Source organism: Hemicordylus capensis, chromosome 3 (genome assembly GCF_027244095.1).
Source record: "Hemicordylus capensis ecotype Gifberg chromosome 3, rHemCap1.1.pri, whole genome shotgun sequence".
NCBI lineage: Eukaryota > Metazoa > Chordata > Lepidosauria > Squamata > Cordylidae > Hemicordylus > Hemicordylus capensis.
The window spans coordinates 124,508,295-124,534,457 of record NC_069659.1 but is presented as its reverse complement, the minus strand read 5'-3'; the positions used below and the strand labels follow the sequence as shown (position 1 = coordinate 124,534,457).

Sequence of the window (26,163 nt, the reverse complement as noted above, 5' to 3'; positions counted from 1 at the left end):
AGAACAGTTGGTCATGGAACCGGCCAGAGAGAAGGCGACCTTGGATCTAATTCTGAGTGACACCCAGGACCTGGTGCATGATGTCAGTGTCATCGACCCTTTAGGGAACAGTGACCACAGTGCCATCAATTTCAGCATACATGTGGGGAAAGAATCACCAAGGATGTCTAACACAGATATTTTGAATTTCAGAAGAGGAAACTTCTCCAAAATGAGGAGTATGGTGAAAAGAAAGCTGAGGGGAGAAATCAGGAGAGTCACTTCGCTCCGGAGTGCATGGAGTTTACTCAAAATCACAATTCTAGAAGCACAGTTAGATTGTATACCCAAAAGGAGGAAAGGTACCACTAAGTCCAGGAGGATGCCAGCATAGCTAACGGGTACCGTCAAAGAAGCCATAAAAGGGAAGAAGACTTCCTTCCAAAATTGGAAGGCCTGTCCAAACGAAGAGAACAGAAAGGAACACAAACTCTGGCAAAAGAAATGCAAGGTGACAATAAGGGAGGCAAAAAGAGAGTTTGAGGAACATTTAGTCAAAAGTATCAAGGGGAATAACAAAAACTTCTTTAAGTACATCAGAAGCAGGAAACCTGCCAGGCAGGCAGTTGGACCATTAGACAATGAGGGAGTGAAAGGGATTATTAAGGAGGATATGGACGTTGCAGAGAAGCTGAATGAGTTCTTTGCATCTGTCTTCACGGCAGAGGATACTGAGCATATACCTGCTCCTGAACCAGGCTTTTTAGGGATGGAGGCTAGAGAGCTGAGTCAAATAGAAGTGACAAGGGATGATGTTCTAAACTGTCTGGAAAAACTGAAAGCTAACAAATCGCCAGGGCCGGATGGCATCCATCCAAGCGTCCTCAAAGAACTCAAATGTGAAATTGCCGACCTCCTTGCTAAAATATTTAACTTATCCCTGAAATCGGGCTCTGTACCAGAGGACTGGAGAGTAGCAAATGTAACACCGATTTTCAAAAAGGGATCCAGGGGCGATCCGGGAAATTACAGGCCAGTTAGCCTAACGTCCGTTCCAGCCAAATTGATGGAAAGCATCCTCAAGGATAAAATCTTAAGGCACTTAGAAGAACAAGCCCTGCTGGGAGTGAGCCAGCATGGCTTCCGCAAAGGTAAATCTTGCCTCACCAACCTTTTGGACTTCTTTGAGAGTGTCAACGAGTGTGTGGATCGAGGTGATCCAGTTGACATAGTCTACCTGGACTTCCAAAAAGCTTTTGACAAAGTTCCTCATCAAAGACTCCTGAGGAAACTTAGCTGTCATGGGATAAAGGGACAAGTACATGTGTGGATTGCTAACTGGTTGAAAGACAGGAAACAGAGGGTAGGTATAAATGGAGAGTTTTCACAATGGAGGGAAGTAAGAAGTGGGGTCCCCCAGGGATCTATACTGGGACTGGTGCTTTTTAATTTATTCATAAATGATCTAGAAGCAGCGGTAAGTAGCGATGTGGCCAAATTTGCAGATGATACCAAACTCTTCCAGGTAGTGAAATCCAAAACGGATTGTGAGCAGCTCCAAAAGGATCTCTCCAAACTGGGGGAGTGGGCGACAAAATGGCAAATGCGGTTCAATGTTAGCAAGTGTACAGTGATGCACATTGGGATGAAAAACCCCAACTTCAAGTATATGCTGATGGGATTCGAGCTGTCAGTGACGGACCAGGAGAGGGATCTTGGGGTTGTGGTGGACAGCTTGTTGAAAGCCTCGACTCAATGTGCGGCAGCTGTGAAAAAGGCAAATTCCATGCTAGGGATCATTAGAAAGGGGGTTGAAAATAAAACGGCTAACATTATAATGCCATTATACAAAACTATGGTGCGACCACACTTGGAGTACTGCGTACAATTCTGGTCACCACATCTTAAAAAGGACATTGTTGAACTGGAGAAGGTACAGAAGAGGGCAACCAAGATGATGCCTAGAGCACCTTTCTTATGAGGCAAGACTGCAACACCTGGGGCTTTTTAGTTTAGCAAAAAGACGACTGCGGGGAGGCATGATAGAGGTCTATAAAATCATGCATGGTGTGGAGAAAGTGGGGAGAGAGAGATTCTTTTCCCTCTCACACAACACTAGAACCAGGGGTCACTCCATGAAATTGATTGCCAGGAGGTCTAGGACCAACAAACAGAAGTACTTTTTCACACAACGCATGATCCACTTGTGGAACTCTCTGCCACAGGATGTGGTGACAGCCAACAACCTGGATGGCTTTAAGAGGGGTATGGATGACTTCATGGAGGAGAGGTCTATCAATGGCTACTAGTCGGAGGGCTGTGGGCCACCTCCAGCATCAAGGGCAGGGTGCCTCTGAGTACCAGTTGCAGGGGAGTAATGGCAGGAGAGAGGGCACACCCTCAACTCCTGTCTGTGGCTTCCAGCGGCATCTGGTGGGCCACTGTGCGAAACAGGATGCTGGACTAGATGGGCCTTGGGCCTGATCCAGCAGGGCTTTTCGTATGTTCTTATGTTCTAAATGCTGCTCTCCCACTGCAACTTTCTCTCCAGCCACTCCCAATGCCTCCCTCCCCCCGCCCCCGCCAAACACACATAAGTGACCAGATTTTTGAGGGTAAACATCATGCAGAGAAGTGTGGCTGGGGAGGGGATTCAACAGAAAAGTGTTGGGCGGGGCAAGAGCTAACTATTCATGATGTGCCAGGATGTGATTCGATATCCAAATCGCTGGCACAATCCCTTTTAAAATGAGGGCTTCTGCAGCCCATTTAACGAGGAGGAGAGCAGGTCCATGCCTGCTCCTCCTCCCACTCGCCGTCACTTCCATAAGCCCAGTGCTCTACTCAGATATCTTCATGTGTGCCAGGCGTCTCCCAGCTGCCTCTGCATGTGACACCAGCATACATGTGGCCCTGTCTCCACTTTTAAGTTGCTCCCAAACTGCTTTTTCCTAATAGAAGCAGCTGGTGTGATTTTGCTACATGCATTTGATGTAATATGAAGTTCCACCCAAAATACAGTCATAAGTTATGGTGAAATCTAGCCAAGTAATCAAGGACTGTGGGGCAGTTCAGACGAAAGAGCCGAAATGCCCCTGTCCACACAAGACGAGGCACAAGAGCACACACACCCAGCCCCTATTCCCAGTGTACCATTCCACAGTCTCATAATCACGTTTCCTCACATGCAATTTAAATACTAATTTCATACAGTAATAGATATATCCTGTCGATTGTTGCAACCACATTATGGGCAACTAGTCTGCTCTTTTCCATCACAGTATGCTGTGAATAAGGTCAGTCCTGATAACTCACATTGACCCACATACCAAGCAGAGATCACTGCTTGTGAAGATGGGCTGTTTTGTGCCGACTAAGGTGTCTGTCATTGCAGGTGTGACACGATTCCCATCAGTTCCAATGGGAGTTGCATTGCAAATGTGATGACTCATTCTTTAGTAGGCATGGAGCAGCCTTGCCTCCACAAGTAGTGTAGAGCGGCTGTAGAGTGACCTGTATGCAGTGTGCATGCCTCTCTTTTGGATCTAGGACAATGCCGCTCTTTTTGAACAATGGTGGTATGTTGCCATTGTTTCCCCTGTCCTAACCTTGCCAGCTTTCCTCAGATGTATTCATGATTCATTCAAACCAAAGCAATGGTGGCCAGTGGTTCAGTCATTTTGTTTTTAATCCTTTGTTACTTACATATGCACCTTCAAGCATGTGTGTGTATCCGTATGTAGCTGTTGATGAAATCCAGCATTTGTTTCACGACAAACAAAATAGGATGTTTCCTGAATTGCATTCTATATGATTTAGCCTATCTTTATTGTGTGATTTAGCAGCTGTATCCAGAATTTGTCTTTGGCCCTCACAGGAAATAATTGCTAGTCAAAAGGTCGGCCCAGACCTCCAGGCCTTCTATCCAATTAGTTGTTAAGTCATCTAAAGATTACCCAATTGTCAAATAAACAAATAGATAGGATTCGTTGTCACATCAGTTTAGCCAATACAATACAAAGCATTCATTAAAAATTCTGACCTTTTCTTCAGCTTCCTATTGCCTTGCAGAATGAAATCTAATGCAAAGTCACTGATCTTTATTTGTTTATAGAGGTGTTCTAGATTTTATTGTGCACAGGGTAATTCCATCAGCCTTCAAGGGAATTTGGCCTTAGCTTGCCAAATCCCCCAAAATACAGAATCTATCCATTGATCATTAAGGTTGCCACATCCCCAAAAGACAGAATCTATCCATCGAACACTTCTGTATCTGTATTTAAAATGCACATCAATTTTAAATTAATCAGCAATTAACAGGCTGAGTTCTGGAAGGGAACAACTGCCAAGGAAGCATAATTTAAACTGCTTTAATACCAGCCAGATCTACAGCGCTAATGCCACCTTACAGAAAAGTTGGTCCTTTGTCATGTATCCCTCTGGTGATCCCTCTTTTGAGGGAGGAATCCCTCCTTTGTGCAGCTTAAAGGTAAGGTCTGCTTGTGCAGGCAGATCAAACACCAGGTGTCAGATGTGTGATGATATTGAGATAGTACCACTTTAAAAATAATGTTACATTTTGGAGGGAAACATCCTGATATGTGAAGGAGGTGAGTGCTGCACAGGACTGGGAGAGACTGAAAAGGAATAGGAACTGTATCTAACTAAAAAGAATTGCACAGTTTGGTGCCTGTATTTGTAAATAAAGTGTAAATAAGTTGATTATCCTTGGCTGCTGTTTCATCAGATAAACAACACAAGATGAACTATAGTCACCTTGATAGATGCAGTTGAAAGTGCGTATTTTGCCTATGCCATTGCTTTATCATGTGTCATATCAGTCTTTGGAGTTTGGTGATATTACCTTTCTGAGTTGTATAGTTACTGGTCACCTTTGGATGTGGCAGGAAAACTCGGGTAGATGAACCTGTGGTTTTTCTGTGAGCCCGGGAATCATCCTGCAGTTGATCACCAAGCAGCAGTCTTGAAGCCTCTGGCTTGTGGGTAGAGGGGCCCCTCCCTCTTCCTGGTCTGCTGGGGTAGCATCACAGCAAGCTCTGTAGCGCTCACATCGCCAGACTGCAGGCAACGTGTCAGGACATAATTAGAGTGACAACCATTGGCCATGATCTCTGAGGGGGCATGCCCAGTGCAATCATGCCTTTTTGGTATCGATTGCCTGCCTGTGGCAGAGAAAGGGCATTTAAACACACACCACCTGCACCACTTGGCCCACTATGCTTGCAAGGGTCCCACAGGCATACAATCTTGCACAAGCAAAACTACTGGGATCAGAGGATTCAGAGGGGCACTAGTTTTCTGTCACTCCAGGAAGGTGTCATGATGACTTCCTAGGAGGGAACATGTATATGAGGGTGGCAAAGGATCCTGGGGGTTGGTCCACAATGTCAAAGGATGCTCTTGGGACAGTAGACCCAGGCCAAGCAGTCCAGGAAGACTCAACACACAGCTGTCCCGATGTTGGTTTGCTAGATGGGGATTAGGCCTCTCATGAAAGGGCCAGTCCGCTGGGGAGGACCTGAGGCTCCATGAGCTTGGTGTCTCTTTTGGACTGCACTCTCAGGAGGGCCATCCAACTCTAGGGGGCCCCACTGATGTGGACCCCCCTGTATCTATGGTTAATAATAGAACTCATACTCCATACCTTCTAATCTCCACTCAACCTTATCCAGACTCCCAAGGAATCTGGGCTGCTCCCTGAGGTATGGCTGAAACTGTATGCTTGCACCCTTCCCCTACAAACTGTTACAAAAAATAGAACAGAACCACTTAAGAATTTTAGGGGCTATCTTTTAATCCAAACTTTGTGTTATCCATTTGATGGTAGACTTTACTTTGCCAACACGCAAGGTACCACAACAATCTGCAGCAGCTCCAAGCTGAGGGCCAAGGCTGAACACTTAGATACACATACTTATATGTTCAGTGTTTAGCGGATCAGTCTATACAGTTGGCAGGAGCAGCACCATCCACGGGAACCTTAATAATACAGACATTGTCCAGGCATCTAGGAAAATCAATGCCCTGCTTACTGGCAATACTTCACATGCCACACCTTAGAAAGGATGCCTTGCTGGGAAGCCACACTTGATCAGGTGTGTTATTAATGAAAGGGTTCCTTGTGTGTTTACCCCCTCCCCTTCCTGGATGGAAGCTGTCAAAACATCTTTTATGGAAACTGCAATTATTTGAAATTGGTGCCGTGCAATGTACCAAGGTGTGTATTGCAGGTTGCTCAAGTAATACAAGAAAATGGACATATACAGACAGAAAATTGTAGAGATACCTTGTTGTCTCTTTCTTTTTATGTCTGGACAACAGGAGGGTTTCCATGGATGAGGTTTCCACATGTTTCTGCACTAGGTTGGTATATTGGTATTTCTGCCAAGTGATGTGGTATCACCCCCCTGGCATGTGTGACCTTTTCTAAGAAACATCCAAGTTGCCCAGTTCCTGGTGTCACCGGGGCACCATGTGTTTGTGCATATACTTCTGCAGTCCTTGATTACTGGAGACATCCCCTGCTGTGCCCATCTTGTCATCCCATCCTTTTGTGTGTGGCTTGACCATGAAATGCAGTGGAAAGTGGGGAATTACCCCAATGTAGATCTCTCCCTTTAAATGAATTGAAGTCTGAGACACAGCAACATGGTGTCCCTGTTGACAGGCAACAACAGAAGGAGTGCAGATACAGTGGAGGGAGGGGCAACTGATAAGAGATATGGCCAGCGAAGAGTACAGCGGGCGTAGAGCTCGTGCATTTCTGGGCTGGTCTGGGCCATCCTCTCTATGGTTTGGGGAGCAGCTACAGCCCAAAATCCAGCTTACAACAGAGGCAGAATTTGGATGACATGGTGCCACCTTCAAACCTGAGGTTCCAGCAGCGAAACTCACTAAAAACCAAAGGTTCAGATTACAGTTTGGGGTTGGAAAACTTGGGTCAGTTGGGTGACAAAACCGTGATTTCACTCATTCAGATGACCACAATCAAACCTCTGGCACAATTGTATCCAGGTTGCCACTGTGTCCAAAGGTGACTACTGAGTTAATGGTTCCTTGCATGCAAAGCTGTTGCTTTAATTTAAAATCAAAGCATTTTAAAGTTGGAAGGAACCTTGGATGTCTTCTAGCCCAACCCCCTGCTCAGTACAGGAAACTACTACAGCATTCCTGATAAATGGTTGCCTCTGATTCACTTTTCATTCTGGTTGTAATCAATTGTTAGTTAAGTTCAGGCAGAATACAAACCTCATGCCAGGACAGCCCTTGGTTTAGCTCAAATACATTTTCCAGGGCTTTTTTTGACAGGAACTGGGTGCTTTTGGAATTATTATGCAGGCATCTCTTGAGGTCCAGTTATAATGTTGGGCAGATTCTCTGAGGATGCAAATGAAATTCTGTGGCCAGTGTTCCCACTGAAATAGTGCTATAAGTGAAATTTAAAACAAATATTAGGGAATCAATATTGTAATCATACTGTTGTGTTGATTAACAGGAAAACAGGCAAAAATTAAGCAGGCCTTTTAAACAAAGAGCTAGATTATTGTAAGTGTGCCAACTCTGACTGAAACGATTCCTCGATATCCTTCCCCCCATATATTACCCATTATTTACAATAACTATATATTAAAATCTCCAGGATTGTGTTCAGTACTCTCCTAGACACTTATGATGATTCCTGGATATTTGAGGCCAGTTCTAGAGGGTGTGCAGCCCTACATCATTGCTGCCTAACTTGCTTGAAATAAAATTCCACCCATCAAGAACTATGGGAGCCCAATATGTTCAGAAAGCACTGGCTTGAAGGACATGCAGGCATACAGAACAGATCCTAAAAATAAATTTTGAGGGGAATCAGAAGAGTTACAATGAAGCCAGAAAATTTTTTCAGGAAGTTCAATTGCTACACTGTGACTGGATTTCATAACTCAAAGGAAATTTGTGGGTTTCATCAGAAATTTATTACCAGAATTTTACACAGCCCAAATTTATGTACCATGTATATGTACAGATGTAGATTGTAGAAGTATGAAAAACAACAACAATAATGGATTAAATCCACAGATTTGCAAGCAGAAATTTAGTAGGAGAGTGCGTCACTCATGCAATGATCTCTTTGGGTTCAAGCTATCAATAACAACAAGAAAATCAAATTTAAGATCAGATCACAAGTTCAGTGTGCAAGTGATCTTTTGCAAATTCAATTTTTCATGTAACACACTATTATAACTAACATAAAAACATGAGTTTCACATCTACAATTTTAATGCCATAACCTTGAGTGCATTAAGACAAAAAGCAATTAATTCTGTAATCAATGGGATGATTTGTGCTTTAAATAGCACACGTTTTTGATGCATATAAAAGAGTGCTTTCAGCAGTAAACACTATAAAGTGTGAAGTGGATAAGTTTGTTTGATTTCACCAGCACCAGATTCTTCAGTCTGTTGGGGAGACCTTCCCATGGACAGACTACACCACACACAAAAACTGTGTGATGATGAAATCCCTGAAAATTCTTCAATTCCAAAACACTGAAGCAGCTTGACAAAGAAAAATCTGGCTGAAGAATTTGGCTATGCTGTAACTTAAATTGACAAGGAAGAGCAAATAGAAAGGGATGTGGCTGAACATCATTCCTTCCTCCTTATGCAAGGAAAAACCCTGAGATGTCAATGGAAAATTAGTCTGGATGTCTACCAATTATTCTTTTAGTTGCTGAGATAATATTTGCTAGCAGATAGTGGTAGCAATGCACTGATGATTAGTCATAGGGGGTGAAGCAATATTTTATATATAACGGCAAGGAAGACTGATATTTACAACTCTCCCTTTGATTGTAAATAACTAAAGTAGCATAGATGGGTATTTAGAATGTAAAATAATCAGTGTTTGACAGGTTAAGCCATTAGAATGTGAACCATATGAAAAACAGAGCAGACAGGGGGAAGCAACAATGCCAGTGGGTCTAAATTATAATTCTTGAAATATGAGAGTCACAGTGGAGATGATTGAAATATGGGACATCATCAGTGTCTAAGCAATTCTTAGGGAAATATATTGCTTGCTTATGGGCCTCATGGACACTTAAACAGTATGCTTTATAAAGCAACAAGTAAATTTTAGCCCGTTGAATAACGGGCGCTAGGAAGGGAAGGGGCCCAAATTCGCCCTCCCGCCCTCCCAGCTGCCCGATTTCCCCTTCCCCGCCCAAGCACCAGTTCGGGAAGAGGCTTAGCACAGAGAGGAGCTCTGTTCGCGAGCTCCTCTCTTCACCTTTGGAAAACATGCTTTCACTTCGCCCGGCTGCTGCGGGCTGACTCGGGTGAGGAGGGCTCGGGCAGCTGGGAGGGCGGTTTTTGGCTGCGGCGGTGGCCGCGGAGGCCCTTAATCCTTTGGGGGGAGTGCGGGATAGGGGAAGTTGGGCAGCTGGGAGGGCGGGAGGGCGGTTATCGGCTGTGGCGGCAGCCACGGAGGCCCTTAATCCTTGGGGGGGTGCGGGGAACGGGAAGTCGGGCAGCTGGGAGGGCGGGAGGGCAGTTATCGGCTGTGGCAAGTGCCCCAAGGTCTCCCAGGTGCCCGTCCGTGTTGGCGCCCCCAGGCCTCAGCGGTAGCTCTGCTGCCACCTCGGCCGGGCTTCACTGGCTTCTTCGGGGTGGCCACTTCTGGCTGCCCAACATGGCCGCCTGTTCCCTGCCTTCGTTTCTGCCACGGCCTGTTCTGGGCATGCGCTCCAGGCATGCCCAGAACCGCTAAGGGAGGCACGAACACACGCTTGGTGTCCGTCCACGGACGGACACCAAGCGTTTTATTAGAGAGGATACAAATAATCAGTGGTCCAGCAATGCATTCTATAGTGCCAAGCTGTGGATCAGATTAAATCCAAGGCTTCTCTTGGAAGTCATACAATACCTCATATCCAGTTTGTATCTCTCCTTGAATGTCCTGGTGGTGGTGAAAAGGAGGGGAACGGACCTCTTCAATACCTTATTTCAATTAGGGGAGGGGGGAAGATCTCTCCTAAAAGGTGTAGGCAGTAACCTCTCCTCTCCCACAGTAATGCTCATCAAGCTCCCAACTCTCTGTGGCACTGAGTTAAAGCTTTTACCATTAAGATGGGGGACAAAGCAGTAGTTTGCTATAGCACTCAGGTTCGGTGTTATGTGGGAACGGTGTTTAAATCTCTCTCCCAACATAGCACTAGTCAGATTTGGGACTATTTCCACGGTTCTGCCTTTACCACAAGTTATCATCCCCCCCCCATTTTTATTCCAAGGGCAATGCATGACTAACTCCACACCCTTGTCCTGAGTCCTCACAGGCTCCCAACCTGTCCATTGTAAGAAGTCAGCATTTGTACCAAAAGACAAAATAATTCATTTCTACTCATTAGCTTATTCATATTAATATTAAAACCAACCAAGATGTTCATCTTCTCAATATTAAAACTGTCTGTGAGGTATAAATATTAGTTTCAAATCAACAGGACTGGAGATTAATTTTTAAAAGTCATGTTCTGTCCATCTTCTTCTTTTTTTTAACATTTGCATCCCACCCTATATCATCTCCTTTTTCTATTTTCATTTTCAGAACAGATGCTAAGAGGATAAATCTGACAGGCAAACATCAGACAAGCTCAAATGGGTGTTTCCATCTATAGGGATGTTTTTTCTTCACTTCAGGGAAATGTTGATTCTACTTAAATCTTTTGAAAGTTGTCCAGTTCTTAGAACCTTCTAGAACCATCTGTGGGGAATACTGTGCTTAACAAGCATTTCAACCTAGACCAAAATGTGCATAATGGTGCATAACGCACATTTCAAACTAGAACAAACCTAGTATCAGAGAACAAAATACAGGTAGTAAATCTGTTCCTTATATATACCTTATATCTATCTTATCTAGGTAGATATCTCTTTTAAAGAGCATTGTTCTTGTTTTTTTCCCCTCACCTCAGCCTTCCACATAAAAAGGTTATACGATTTTCTAATTATTATCCCTTTTGTATTAGTTCTCGATGTATGGCTGTTTGTCTCCTCCAGGACATTAGCCTTGTGAATCTGCAAGGAAAAAAAATCTCAGTAATCTAAAAGTTGAAATTTTGTTTACACCTTACAAGAAGACTAAATGACCAAATTTTCTTTGGTAAATGAACAATCAGGTTACTCTATAACTACCCTGCTGCAAAATTTTGTTGACTGCACATACAAATTTTGTTGTGTACATACAGAGCAAGGAAGTGCAGGAGCAGACTAACAGCACTTCTATATCGACAGCATTGGTGCACGGGGAAAGGGGAAGATTTTTGATGACCTCCCCTTCTCCATGAAGCTCTCTGTGCCACCTGCAAATATGTTCCTAAAGGTTGCACATCCCTCAGGGACATATTTCCAGGTGGCACAGAGGGCTTCCTGGGGAAAGAGAGGTCATCAAAAATTGCTCTTTCCTCAGTGTACTAGTGCAGTTACTCTGGAAGTACTGTAATTCTCTAGATTTTTGTTTACTCTGGAAGTACTGTCTCTAGCTGTACCAGTGTTTTCTTTCTCTGAATGTCAGCACTGTTTCTTTTTCTTTACCATTCATCTATCCAAAGTGATAATCTTAGGCTAGATCATCATAATGCTCACCCCTTATCCTGTTTCCTTAACTTGTAATGTGCAGCTTAAGCTGAATTATTCCTAGTAGATAAATAAGATTTGTACTCTGAGATCCCAAAGATAGCCCAAACTGCAATGATGTGCACAGTGCCCCCATGCCAAAACTGCTACACAAGATTTCTGTGCCAGACAAATGGGCAATGTGATATAATTATATTTTAAAATAATAACCAGGTAATAAAAATTATGCACATAGCTGTGTGCCATCCCTAGCTGTTTCCTGCCCAGTCTGTATTTCCTTTTGAGTTGTGCCTTGCTAATAAAAGATGAATAGATCTATAGGTTATAATCTGAGGATAAGGATGGGTGAGATATCTTAGTTCTAGCCTGGAAATAATTTGGATTTATCATATTTTATTTCAAGTCTTTGCTTGTTATTCTCGTTTGAATTGCTTCTTGACTGAGACTGCAGACTACCCTCCCTTACTAGGCTCAGCCTGGTACCCCAATAAAAGTAACACTATTAACAGCTTGTGATCTAACAGGGGTAATTTTTAACTATCCATAGGATATAACCTATTAAATCTAATATGTATAGAACTATTGTTAGACACGGCACAGAACAAAAGGAAGTGCCAGGCTTTGCCACTGCCAGTAGCATAGGGAGGGCATGGACAGCCCATGTTCGCACAATCAGTCCATCCATAGTGGTGGCAGCAGGGGGCTCTCCCCCCCAGACTCTCCTGGTGGTGGTGGTGGTAGAGGCATGGTGGGGGCAGCCACATCTCCACCAGCGATGGCAGAGGCATGCTCCAACTGCCCACACCCCAGCCAACTCTGATCCCGAGGCCGGTGAGTATAAAGAGTGTATGCACACCCTTTCCCAGCCACCTCGGGACCATCAGAACCCTGAGCAGCTGGGAAGCAGCAGCAGGCTGCAGGATTACCACATGCCACTGGGGGTGGGCAGCACAGCATGCCATCGCAGAGAGGAGCATGGAGGAGGGCAGCAACAGGAGTGACTGGTGGGCTGGTCTGCAGAGGAGGAGAGCCATAGGAGGTGAGCAAGGTGGCCCCTGTTAGAGAGTGAGGCAGCCCTGGAGGCAGGTTGGTGTGGATACTTCAGACTTGTCCACCCTGTTGTAGCTTTGTCCCTGGACACTGCACAGGATACTGGTAATTGTGAACTTGAAGCAGATTTTCATGAATATCCCTTGTTTATTTTCATTAATCTGTGCAGTTTCCCCTCTAGAACATTTCTAAAATATTTTGGAATGTGGTGGCAGCTTTCTCTGTGTGACATCTAAATATTTCATGTTTGGCACTTCTTCCCACTCCAATGGTCAATTCTGTATAGGTTGTTAAATTTCAGAGATCAGTCACATTTCTGTCAAGGCAACTACTCTGGAGTAAGGAGTTGGTGGAATGAAACCTAAGGTGCTCAATACGTTGTGATCAGGCAGGAAAAAAGAAAGAGCCTGACAGTTTCTAGCCAATCAGTGCTATTGCAATAGACACTTTCCCTTTAATCTTGCTTTAATAAGTAAAATGTGTTGCAGATGAAAGACTTGCACTGAATTTCTTTCACCATTTTTATCTTGACTTATAATGCCATTTTAATGGGAACTCTGTATTTTGAAATAAATTTTCCTGCTATCTCACACCACAGTTTGTTCTTGGCGGACTGTGGTTGAAAATCTTTCACCATTGAGATAGCACTGTAGACGGGTGCTGTGAAGGAGTCCAGGTTTTTCAGTAGCATTTAGAGATAGTGAGGAATAAATTTAAAAGGCACGAGAGATATGTACATTATAGTTCAAAGGTCATTTGTTTTTCATTGTATTGGTTAGCATTTTTAAGTATAACATTTGTTTTACTTAATTCCTATAGAGCCATTGTGAATGCAGGAATTCCCAATGTTATTTTCCTTAGTTTACTTTAGGTCATAATTTCAAATAACTTTTATATTCCAGTTAAATTCAGTGCTTAATGCTTCTCTGTGGCACTGACTTAAATGGTTACGATTTTACCTCCACTGGGAATCCATGAATCCACTGGGAGAGATCATCAGGAGGTTTGGTGCAGGGTGCTGATGACACCCAAATCTATTTCTCCCTATTGCCCTCATCTGATGACACCCAAATCTATTTCTCCCTATTGCCCTGTACACTGGTATCCTCTAGGCTTGACTACTGTAATGCAATCTACATGGGGCTGCCTTTCTTTGTAGTCCAGAAACTACAATTGATACAGGATGTGGCAGCCAGATTGGTCTCTGGGTCAACTCAAAGGGACCATATAGCAATGATTTGAAAGCACTGGCTGCCAATATGATTCTGAGTAAAATAAAAAGTGCTGGTTATGATCTATAAAGCCCTAAATGGCTTGACTCCAGGGTTTTTAAGATAACACCTTCTTTGTCATGAACCCTTTTACCTATTAAGATCAGCTGGGGAGGTCTGGTTACAGCTACCACCATCTCATTTGATGGCTACTCTGTGGCTTCCCCGGCACTCTGGAATGCACTTCCTGTCAAAATCATAAGTATATACTTCATCTTCTTCTTCATCTCTGGCTGTTTTTAAAAAGACCCTTAACACACACCTGTTTTTTCAGGCTTTTAATTAATTAATTTGAAATGATATTTTCTATATCATAAAATTGTTTTAATCATTTTATTCTGCTTTATACTTGTATTTTAACTTATGTACACCTCCAAGCAATGCACATGTCGGCAGTATATACTTATGATTGATAGATAGCACCTATCACCTGTGCTAGGTGATAGGTGCTATCTATTGATAGATAGATAGCACCTGTGCTAATTGAGCAGGGACACCTTTGGAAGTGGTGATTCTTTTATACTTAGCAGTGGGGAGAACAACTGGCCCTATCCAGCCCCAGCATAACATCCCTCCAGTGGCTGTTGCTGGCATGTGCCTTATGTTTCTTTTTAGATTTTGAGCCCCTTGGGGACAGGGGGCCATTTAATTTATGTATTTTTCTTTGTAAACTGCTTTATGAACTTTGGTTGAAGAGCAGTATATAAATATTCATTGCCGTCATTGTAGTAGTAGTAGTTGTTGTAGTAGAAGCAGTAGTAGATATAAACAAACAAACAAACAAATAAAATTTGCCAAATAATGGAAATAATTTCTTGATTTAGGATTTCCTTTGGCATGTCTTGAATAAGAGAATGTGCTTTCTTTATCTGAATGGGGAAGGGAGATACTCTGGAAGCCCCTAGAAAATTGGGTAGCAGCACAAATTGATTATGTAAATGACTTGTTTTGATCTCTGCGGGGCTTTAAGGCAGCTTGTTGAATCTGATGACCGCCTGATCATTTCTGGCTCTATGATTCCATGGAGCAATATTGTTAAATACTGCATTTGTATGTTATCCATGGGAAATGAAAGAATATAGGTTATTGTGGTTGGTAAACAGAAACTCACGTTTGGCTGAATATCCATTTTTATTCTTTTTTTAAAATGAGGATACAAAATGGTGCTTATGTAAGACTAGTAATAAGGGGATGCTTTTCAAGAAAGGTTTTTCTCTCCACATAAAGTGCCACCCCTTTTAAGTTAAGAGTCAGCTGCAAATCAAAGTACTTATCCATTCAGACTAAGGACAAGATTTTACTCTGATTTGTTTTCATGGCAGCAGCCAGGGGTGGCTCGTGAACTCACCTTCGGGGGGGGTGGCTTTTAAAACTGTAAACGGAGCCAGTGTTCCTTGCTGCCCAGCAGCCCCCGTGGCGGGGAATCGCCTCCGCCACTCACCTGGCTCCCACGGAGGTGAGCCCCCGCCAGCAGCCAGGTGAGTGGCGGAGGAAATTCCCCACTGAGGGGGCTTCTGGGCAGCACGGAACACTGGCTCCATTTACAGTTAAAGAAGCCACCCGCCACCCTCCTGGAGATGAGTTCACGAGCCGCCCCTGACAGCAGCACATAAACAAATTTGATAGATTACAAAGCCACTTCAGAGTAGAGGCAGGAAGCATTGCATTCACCCTGATTTGCTTTTGTGATGTCATCAAGCCAATCACATTGTCTAAGTGCTTCCTTATTAGCTAGGGTAACCTCAGGAAACACCCCCCCCCCTTTTAAATGGAAACTAAACTGAAGACTTGAGAAAGAAGCAGCTGCTAACAGGAAATGAACAGCCTGGAAACAAGGTAGGCAAGGAATTTCCTGAAATTTTCCCATCACTAAAAGTCTGCTTTTGGGGCTAAAAATTGTTTTCAGCTGAATATGTAATTTTATATATTTACATAATGGGAAACGTCTGCTCTGCAAGCCACACAATCATAAACTGCTGGATTTTATATTTTGCACTCTAAATCTACACACACACACACACACACACACACACACACACACACACACAGAGTATCATGCCATAGACAAATTAGATTGACTTAACCTCAAGCACAGTGTTCAGCCATACAGCCATCCCATTTCTTTTAGCCTTAAGTGATTAGGCCTGCCTCCTAAAATAGCTGGCAGAAAACAAAAGACTTTCAATATATCTAAGTAGCATGGGAGTTGCTATTCTCCAGTAAGTTATGTGAGAAAGAACATGTTTCTGAAATATGAGTACTACCTAATTCATACTGAAAGGACAGCTAAATGTTCTAATTACTAAATCAGTTGGAATAAATCACTAGAATATAAAAGAAGCATTAAGATCTACACTTTTCTGCATTTTACTTAGTCTTTAGTCAAGATTTTTTTCTCAGTGCAACAATGCAGGAAGCTAGTTTGAATAAAGAATACACCGTATAAAGTCCTAATAACTACCACCTTATTCAGTCATTCTGATTCTGGATACAGTGACCAACATTCAGACTAAACATATGCTGATGTGCCAGAAAAAAGCGTCCCCATGGTTGACAGCTTTAGGAACTATCATGCAGTTGTTTAGGAACTATTATGCAGGAGGAAGGATGTTTTTACCCCTTGCTCCTTCTCGCAGAAGTGCCCTGTATCACTAAGAAATATGATGCCCCTGAGGGTTGCATGACACTCAGAGACATATTTTTGACAGGCTTGGGACACTCCCCAGAAGTGTCGTGAGCCAGTCTGAAGGAGAGATTGGCAAAAAACAACTACTGCCCCTTCCCTGATAGGTCCCAAGGAGCTGAGGAATCTCTCAATAGTGGGGTGTTATTCCCAGAGCATTGGGTGTATGCTTAATCAGGATGTTGACCAATGTTCCAGGCAGGAACACTGTTGACATCCTAATGGGGAATAGGAGGACACTTGCCAGCTGCACTCTTCCACACCGATGAACTTCCTGGTCATGCCCTTTGCTTTCCATGTTCCGTAGTTGTCTCCAGAGGCAAACACTGAATCTGGGAAGATCTCTGCAAAGTTGAATGTCAGGAGAGTAAGGATATTGCTATGGCACACATCAGCGCATAAGGGTGTGCCTAGCCAGCATGCTCCCAGAGGTAATTTTGGAGCCTGCACTAGAGGTCTTTGGGGGAGAGGGGCTTTGCAATATAAGCATCCTCTCCATATGTATATGCATATATACACACACACTTGCATGTGGGCTAGGGATGTGTGAACCAGTTGGGGGTTCAGTCTGGAGGTTCAGAGGTTTGGGGTTTGGGATCAAACTGAAACCACCACCTCACCCCATCCCCGGTTCCATCTGGACTGGAACCGAACCCCCCAGACAAGTCCATGAGTTTTTTAAAATTTAAATTAACTTTAAATACCTCTAGCCCCTTCAGGGGGCTTCCTGTAGACAGCGGGTGTGTGTGTGTCTGCGAGGGTTCCCGCTCCCCCCTCCGGCATCTTAAATCACTGCTGCGGATCCGGAAAAGTCTGCTTTCTGGCCCATTCGGGCCTCTCTAAGTGTGAGCGGCAGCCATTTTGGTTGCTGCCACACATGCGTAAATGGCCTCTGTGGGGCCTGACATGGCCCAGGGCCTTGCAGAGGTCATTTGCGCATGCACAGCAGCCTTTTTTTTTTTTTCACCGCAGCACACTATAAAAAAACAAGGTTAATGGAGCACTTGAATTAGGCAGGCTAGTTGTCTTGGAACCACCGGGCTCGCCTGTGAGCCCTGTGGTTCCAACAATCACTAGAAAGCAGACTAGGCTCCCTTAGCCCGTTTTCTAGTGATTGTGGGAATAGGCTCAACGTGTAGCAAGCAAGGTCTCAGAAGACATTTGTTTCCTGCTTTTCCACCAATGACATAGTCTTTAGAGAGCCTTACAATAGCTCATTAAATAAGCAGAAAACAATAAAAAATCAATGATGTATGTAGCTGTGTTATTTGATGATAAACTAGAACGTTTTTGTTCATTTCTGTCTGTCTGTATTTATTTTTTACATTACTATACCGCCCTATCCATCCAAAGGCCCTTTGTTATGCTGTTATACAAACTTCATTGTAGCCTTGACAGTTATATCATATCATACCACAGGCACCATGAATATTGCAATCCCCAAGTCTTTATAAAAACAGTAGCATTTACCATCATTGTTTCTGCCAATATTTAAAAAGCAGTGACAAACACAGTTTCAATCCTGCCACTTAAATTAGCTCACACCACAATATGCTTAGGGAAAGGTTAGAAATTTTTTTGGTATTGTTAGAAGAAATTCTAAATCAGACATTTCCCACCGACCTGCAGATACCACTTTTTGCATAGACAATCATGCCACTTAAATTAGCTTAATGCACTACTCTTCACACCGCTCAAGGGAAGGTTGGAAAATTGAGGTGTATTTTAGAAGAAATTCTGGATTTGGGGGTCCCAGATGATGTGTGGGATCAGACTTCCACCCAGTAGTCTGGAGGGGGGGGCCCTGCATGCTCCCACCCCCCCACCCCCCCTACTGAAGTACATTTTATCCCAAATAATAAAGACTAGGCCCTAGGGCATATTTCTCAACCAAAACTGCTTCATAGAATTGTTGAGAGAATAAAAGGAAAGTGGGAGCCATGTTCACTACCCAAGCTCCTTGGAGGGACAGCAGTGATGACATAATTGTTTTAATTTTTGTCTTAATTTGTTTTAAGTTGTAAAATGCCCAGAGATATAAGTTTGGGGTGATAAAAATATAATAAATAAAATAAGCTGTTAACAAATATAGGAAATATAAATGAATACAGATATATTTTCACAAGGATTGAAACATGCTGAAAGAGAGATGTGATTTTTAGGAACTCCTCCCAAATGAAAATAAACAAATTGTAAATAGCTTCAGCTCAGCTATACACTTAAACATATAGCTAATGTAAACTGCCCAGATATTTTATATGGGGTGGTATAAAAATATGATTTATTTATTTTAATACCACCCCATATGTAAGTCCCTGGGTGCTTCACGATCTGAAATGAAAGAGAGGGGGTGGGGGGGAGGGAGAGGTAGTTAAAGATTGAGTTAACAGACATGCATTTCTAGTTATATATGATTTGGGCGAAATCTGGTCTCCAACTGATTACATCTACTTGACTTAAGTTGCTTTGTGCCATTCACCACTTGTTCTGTGTTGCTAGCTCTGCCACATGTGGAAATTTGTTCTCACAGGAAGGCTCTATTTGCCTGACAGTGTGTAAGGGCTGAGAGGATCACCCCATAGTTTTCTTCAAGATGCAAATAAATTCATGTAATTTTGCAAGCCATCATGCAGTACTCTGTATAATTAGCATCAGTACATAATTGCTATCAATTATTGTAAAGTGTCATTCTTACAAACAGATAGAACAAATAGTGCCAAAGAAAGCAAGTCCATCAATATTCTCAACTGTTCAAGCTCTGAACATGAGCACTTTCCCATCTGCTTGCTGATACAGAAAACTGTTAACGTGTTTTGATAGATTACAGATTAACTGGCAGTGCTAATGGGATCTACCAGGAAGTGGTGATGTAACTATTTCTTAATATTTTATATCCCCACAGTAAGACATGGATCACTACACATAACTGAATTGATTGTTTGCTTTGCATTTTCTGTCAGATGATCTATATTGACATACAACTCTCAATAAATTGTTCATTCTAGCAGTATCCAGCCCCATCCCCACCGACCAGTACTTTAAATGCTGCTCAGTGGTAGTGTAACAGGCAAGAAAATGTCTGGGACATGAAGAGAAGGAGGGAGGAATGGAGAGAAATCTCCAGCAGACACAAAGGCCTCTAGAGATTTTTGTTTTATTTTTTTATTTTTGCATTTTTATACCGCCTTTCGTTAAAAGATAGCCCCAAGGCGGTCATCATCAACAACACTAACAATTTATATACTAGTTTTCAACAAATGTTTCCAAAGCAGTTTACACAGAGAAATAATAAATAAATAAAGATGGATCTCTGTCCTCAAAGGGCTCATAATCTAGAAAGAAACATAAGATAGACACCAGCAACAGTCACTGGAGGGATACTGTGGGTACAAAGGGCCAGTTGTTCTCCTCCTACTAAAGAAAGAGAATCACCATGTTAAAAGGTGCTTCTTTGCCCATTTAGCAGGGTAATTGGTCCACCCTGCCCACAATATGTGTATTCCAGGCATAACTGAAATATATTAAGGCAGTTCACATGATTATAATTAGGGTAGATGAAGCCTCTTACCCTAGCGTGAGAGCTGTGCACACTCTCATTTGCTAATTGGTCTGTCAATTAACAAGAAGGTCCGAGGGGCCATCTGTGATTGTGTGCTAAGCAGCAGCTGGCTTGGAAGGCTTTTCCTCCTACCTCATTAAATTGCTGGATACAGCTGGTGGGTAGGAGTGAGCCCTTCGGCCCAAATACTGCTTAGCACGCCATCATGGACACGGCCTCCAACACTGTTTTTAACTGACAGTCGATCAACAAGCAGGAGCATGGACAGCTCCCCAACTATGGGAGGAGGCTTCTTCTACCTTCATTGTGATCATATGAGCTGCCATGTTGCAATTCAAATTTCCATCAAATACACAAACTTAGTTGAATTCAAGTGCTTATTGAGATATATTTTTACTTTATGACAGACATATTTATTTCTATTTCACCTGGTTATATCAGCTATCTTCTAAACTTGAAAAACAATTTCTGGAATCTCCCTGACCATTTTACATGCAAAGTTGCTACTGATGTCCAAGGGATTTGCACCCATAACCTAAAGAAAACAAGACATGCATAAATGGAGTAAACTATGGCCACTTTAAATAATACATGCATTAACTTACAATGGAAGCTCTTAACTAACCTGAGATGCCCAATTTCAAGGCCAAGGAGGTGCACACCAGCTACCATGAAAACAGAGGCCAGATGCATCCACCACCACTACCCCAGGAGCATCAGAATAAACCTGCAGCTCCACCTCCACTGTCTCCAGGAAGACAGAGGTGGCAGCGAGAGCTCCTTCCATATCCCCTCCTCCCTCCACATGTGGAGGAAGGCCCATAATGGAATGCAAACGGAGCGTGCAGTCATTTGGGAGGGAGGAGGGGAGGTGGAAGGAGATCTCCCTTGCTGCTCTCATCGCCCATGCAGCGGCATTGCTACAAGGGGAACGTCCCCCCCGGCCCACTAAAACCCTTCCTGCTGCAGCAACTGCAGCCCCTTCACCTTTGTGGCATTTTAAAGGTACATGGGGGAACTTTCCCATTGTCCCCTTCCTGCAGCTGACCTTATCCTGCCATGCACAGCAACAGTTTATAAGGAGAAAAGGGGGAGATTTCTCCTTCCACCCCTACCTTTACTGCAGCAGTGGGGGTGGCAAATCTTTGGCTGCCTACTCTCTACACCCCTCTCTCTGATTAGCCAAACATGATCACATGCTTGGCCAGGCAAGATGGCGGTGGCACATTTCTCATGCTTTGTAGGCGGGCACAACCCTGCTCCCCTCCAGACCATGCTAGCGGGGCATTGGGAAGCAGAAAAAGAGCAAATTAATAATAATATAAGCCTTCAAGGCTATGCACTGAGTTTATGCAGTGTGTGCATCAGATTCTGCAACCCTGTACAGATGTTATGATTGGTGGGGGAGGGGAGGGACCACCCTCCCCAGGTCCATGTACTAGTAAAAAAAGATGGGTGCTATTTCCATTTTGAGGGGATTGTTTTCTTCCTTACTATTGTAAAACAATCCCATCCTCTGATCTTCAGATGTCTAGACTCTAGAGGTCTGTGAGGCTCTTGGTGGTGCTTAATAAAGTCATCTTCCTTTCTAAATTCTTTTCAGGACCAGTTTCTTAAATACAAAGGAACATAAGCAATTCTAAAAGTAATATCCCTCTCTCAGCAGATGGTTATTTATTCAACCAGCTGTCAGGAAACAATATCAACCAGCATAGTAAAGTGCACAGTTGTAGTCAACACAGCCATTTTCCTGAATCAGAGGCAGAATTTAAGTACCTCACTGATGGATTTGTGTTATTGGCTTTCAGTGCATGTGCAACAGAAATATCATAATCTAACACTACAGAGTTTGAGTGCGTCAATAGATTGTTACAGCTGCATGTAACAGCTGTAATTGTCATACTAAACAATTTCTGTGAAGCAGTTCCTTGAACAAAATCTCTTAGACAGCTTCATAATTTACAATCTGATTCCAAAGTAGTACATCCTTCTTAAGAGTAATTCCTCAGAAGGGAATGGACGTGAACTTGAAAGGATATAACCCCTAGGTATTAAATCTGTGTAAACCTTTTCCATCTCTGTGATTTATTGATTTATTTATCATTTTTATACCATCTGTTATGTACATCTCTAGGCGGTGTCCAAATTTTAATATTAAAAATCACAAATTGAAATACATAAAACACAATAAAAACAATATACATATTTATTTAAATTATTAAAATTAATTCTAATTAAAAGCTTCCAAGAACACGGGAGTATTGAGAGTCTTCCTGAAAACAAACAGAGAAGAAGATGCTCTTATTTCAGTACGGAGCATATTCCAAAGCCCTAGGGCAGCCACAGAGAAAGCCTAGTCCTGAGTCGCCACCAGATGAGGTGGTGGCAACCCTAACCGGACCTCTCCAGAAGATCGCAAAAGGTAGCAGTGTTCATGACAAAGAATTATTCCTTTCATTTAGTCAAAAGCTAAAACCAGCTATATTTCTGTGCTAATTAGCCTCAATCAGGACTCTGGATGTATGTGTGTTAATTATTGAAAAGAGTCAAGGACACTTTTAAGATGATGTAGTGTCATTATGAATCTGCTCGAGTAAAGGCAATGCTTTCTGTCCTCACCCTGAAGCTTTCTGGGAAAATAAATAGTGCCCACCAGCTTCTGAGACTCTCAGGAGTATAACTGCTACTTCCACCAGGATCATGAAACATGTAGCAGCAACAAATACAGATAAGCCAAGAGGCTAATTCTGCAAAACTGCAAACTGAGCAAAGAGGCACCTTCTAAAGTGGTGACCCTCTTATATTTTGCAGGGGGAAAGCAACAGTCCTTATCTAACTCCAGCAGAGCATTGCCCCAGTGGTTGTTGCTGGTGTCTACCCTTCTTTTTAGATAGTGAGACCTTTTCAAACTGGGAATCATCTCATTTTTCTATGTAAACTGCTTTGAGAATTTTTTAAAAAGCAATATGTAGTAGTAGTAGTAGTAGTAGTAGTAGCAGAAGCAGTAGTAGTCATCATCTCCTGGTAGGCCAGTCCTCTGACATTGGAAGACCTGCTAAATCTGAAGTGGAGGGCTGGTCTACCCATCGAGCCTATATGATAGACCAGCTCTCCCTTTAAAAAAACCAGCACCATTTTGAGGCACGTTTTTCCAGGGATAGCTCATCTACCAATTTGGGGTTGGTAGGTAGACCAGCCTTTCACTCCAGACTTAATGCATCAGCCTGCCTCAGAAGACTGGTCTACCTGATAGACCAGGGTTTCTTAGCCTTGGGCCCCCAGATGTTGTTGGACTACAACTTCCATCATCTTCAGCCACAAAGGCCATATCTGGGGGTGATGGGAGTTGTAGTCCAACAACATCTGTGGTCCCAAGGTTTAGAAACCCTGTGATAGACCATTCCTCTGAGGTGGGGAGATATGCTATGTCCAGAGTGGAAGGCTAATTTACCCACTGACACCAATTGGTAGACCAGCTTTCCCTGGAACAACATCACCATTTTGAGGCCAGTTTTTTTAGCTCTCCCCAGAAAAACAGGCCTCAAAATGACAATCGAATCACTCGACTTGGTTCAGGGGTCATTCTATTGGACCTCAAATCAGGCCATTTATTTTGAGGGTGATTCAATTCAATCAAATCACTTGAACTTCCCCAATTTGACTTGAATTGATCTGAGGTTGAATTGATCTGAACATCTCTATTAAAGACCAATTTTTGGCAACCTACTGTCTTGACCTCACTCTGAGGCATGAAAATATTAGCATGATTCATAGCCATGAACATGAAAATATTGCCACCTGCCCTGTGCCATTCTCAGAAGCTGCTGGTGGAAATTCTGGCTTGATGCATGGTTCAGTGCAAACACCAGAATCTCTCCCTCCCAGGGGACATAATGTATTATGCTGTGTGACAAAATGCAGACCTCCATCATTTGAGAGCATCCCATCCACAACATCTAATAGGCCTGCCCTTCACCAATTCCCAAATCCCTGACACAGGAGGTAAGAACACTTTGTATCTTACCACCCAAAGGTGCTGGAAATTGAAAATATATTTTAAAGGGATGAGCCCAAAGCATTTGGCTCCCTGGCACCAAGACGTTTCACCGCGGGGTTCTTTTCGGAGGAGGCAGGCAGACCCTATCTGCCCATCCTCCAAGCCCCCACCGGCCCACCACGGCACTACTGTTATGGAAAGACTTCTGTACAAGCAGCAGCTTCTGCCACTTGCTCATCTAAAATGCTGCGCCACGACAATGAGATGCTTCCCTGACATCCCTCGTGTGGCTTCAGGACATAGAAGGCGTCGGCACATGCATCCATTCCATTTGCAGGGCCAGCAACAGCATGGGGCCATTTTCGGGGCCAGCAACCGATGCCATTTACATGCCGACGCCACGTGAGGGATGCAGGGGACGCATCCCATCGCCACAACGCAGTATTTTAGAGGAGCAAGCAGCACAAGCTGCTGCTTGCACAGAAGTATTTCCATAACAATAGTGCTGTGGTGGGCCAGCGGGGGCTTGGAGGATGGGCAGGTAGAACCTGCCCGCTTCCTCTTAAGGGAACCCCTCGCTGCCCTTGGATATACACTGAAGCAATTGGGTGGACTTCCCTAATCTTTTGCTTTTGATGAGCCTTGATCAAAGATGTTCTAAGTTTACAGGGACCTGAACATGAAAACCCATGAACTCTAAAACTCACTTTCAGAGTTAGATAGCTATGTCTGCTATTTAGGGCTTTTCAGCCAATAAGATTTTAGAACTTTGTACTTTGAATATTTGTTGTTGTCTTTCTTGATTCATCTGCATTTTCAGTGTGTTAATGGAATTACTTTTCTTTCTTTAGTTAGGTGTTTTCTTGCATGTTTATTATATAGAGAACCTAGGGATCATTGTTTTGAAAGAATTTGGAGCTCCACATCATGTGTATGTTTTGTATTCCTAGTGATTGCTAAATTATAGCTAGTTTGTGTATATGTATATATTCTTGAGGTCAGGGGCGTAGCAAGGTTGGAGTGGGCCCAGAGACGAGATTTTAAAATGGGCCCCCCCCACTCAAAGTCCAGGGCCTCCGCACACCCCAGGCCCCCAAGGATTTAAGTCTGATATTCCAAAATAAGTATGCTGCCTGGAAATACATTTCACTGAATACACACACGCACACATCACAATATATAGTGATATACATTGAGTACTATACATTTGTTTTACTTTTAATGCCTAGAACACACTAGAAAGATGAATGATTAAAATGGCCCCCTCGCTGCAGATTAGCAAAGGAGACTTTCAACCATGCAGGGTGAGCCTATGTTTGTTTTCTCAGAATTCTGAACAAATTCAGTCAAGTCTGATTGCAGGAGGTTTTTCACAGGAGGCTTTTAAAGCCCTTTAAGACACATCTCCTCTGGAATGGAGGTGCTGCATTCACATGTTGGCGAGATTTACCCTGAAGTCCCTGCAAGTTATTGGGGAGCAGTTCACACACAAGAAAAATAAAATAAAATAAAAGCACAAGACATGCTTCACAGTTCTCACTCAGACCTTCTGGGTTGCAAAACAACTTGAACATAAGTGCATTTATGAATGAATGAATGAATAAAATAAATATAATACTGTTTCTTCCAGAAGTTTTTGTAATTTTTTGCCATGAAACAAGCCACTTATAGGACTTTTTAGATAGTTTTTTTAAAGCCAACAAATTTTCCAAGCTGTTTAAAAATAAATATTCAGAGACTTCTCAGTCCCCCCCCCCATATCAAAGCCCTATGGCAAGCAGATGCCTATATATGGGGGGGGGAGGAAGGTAACCACAAAAAGGAGTTCACACTCTACCTGGCAAATGCTGGGTTCCGCAGGGGTCTTCTGCTGCAGAGAACAGTGGAGGCCTCTCTGGCTGCCTCCTCCTTCCTGGCTGGCTTGGGCCCTACTGCAGTTCAGGCTTCACAGAGGCCTACACCAGGCCTCTGTGGAAGCCCCGCCC

General features: G+C 43.2%; 1 long non-coding RNA gene across 2 annotated transcripts; it reads right to left on the bottom strand.

Moving 5' to 3' along the window:
- Nucleotides 1–5,796: 5,796 nt before the first annotated feature.
- LOC128351717 (uncharacterized) lies at nt 5,797–26,135 on the bottom strand. Of its 2 annotated transcripts, XR_008320000.1 has the most exons (4): nt 26,016–26,135; nt 20,610–20,716; nt 10,953–11,060; nt 5,797–7,426 (listed from the first exon to the last, which is right to left on the bottom strand). It is a non-coding gene; the product is annotated as an uncharacterized LOC128351717 (long non-coding RNA). The 2 variants fall into 2 exon arrangements; XR_008319999.1 differs by lacking the exon at nt 5,797–7,426 and having other exon boundaries at nt 7,959–11,060.
- Nucleotides 26,136–26,163: the final 28 nt, after the last annotated feature.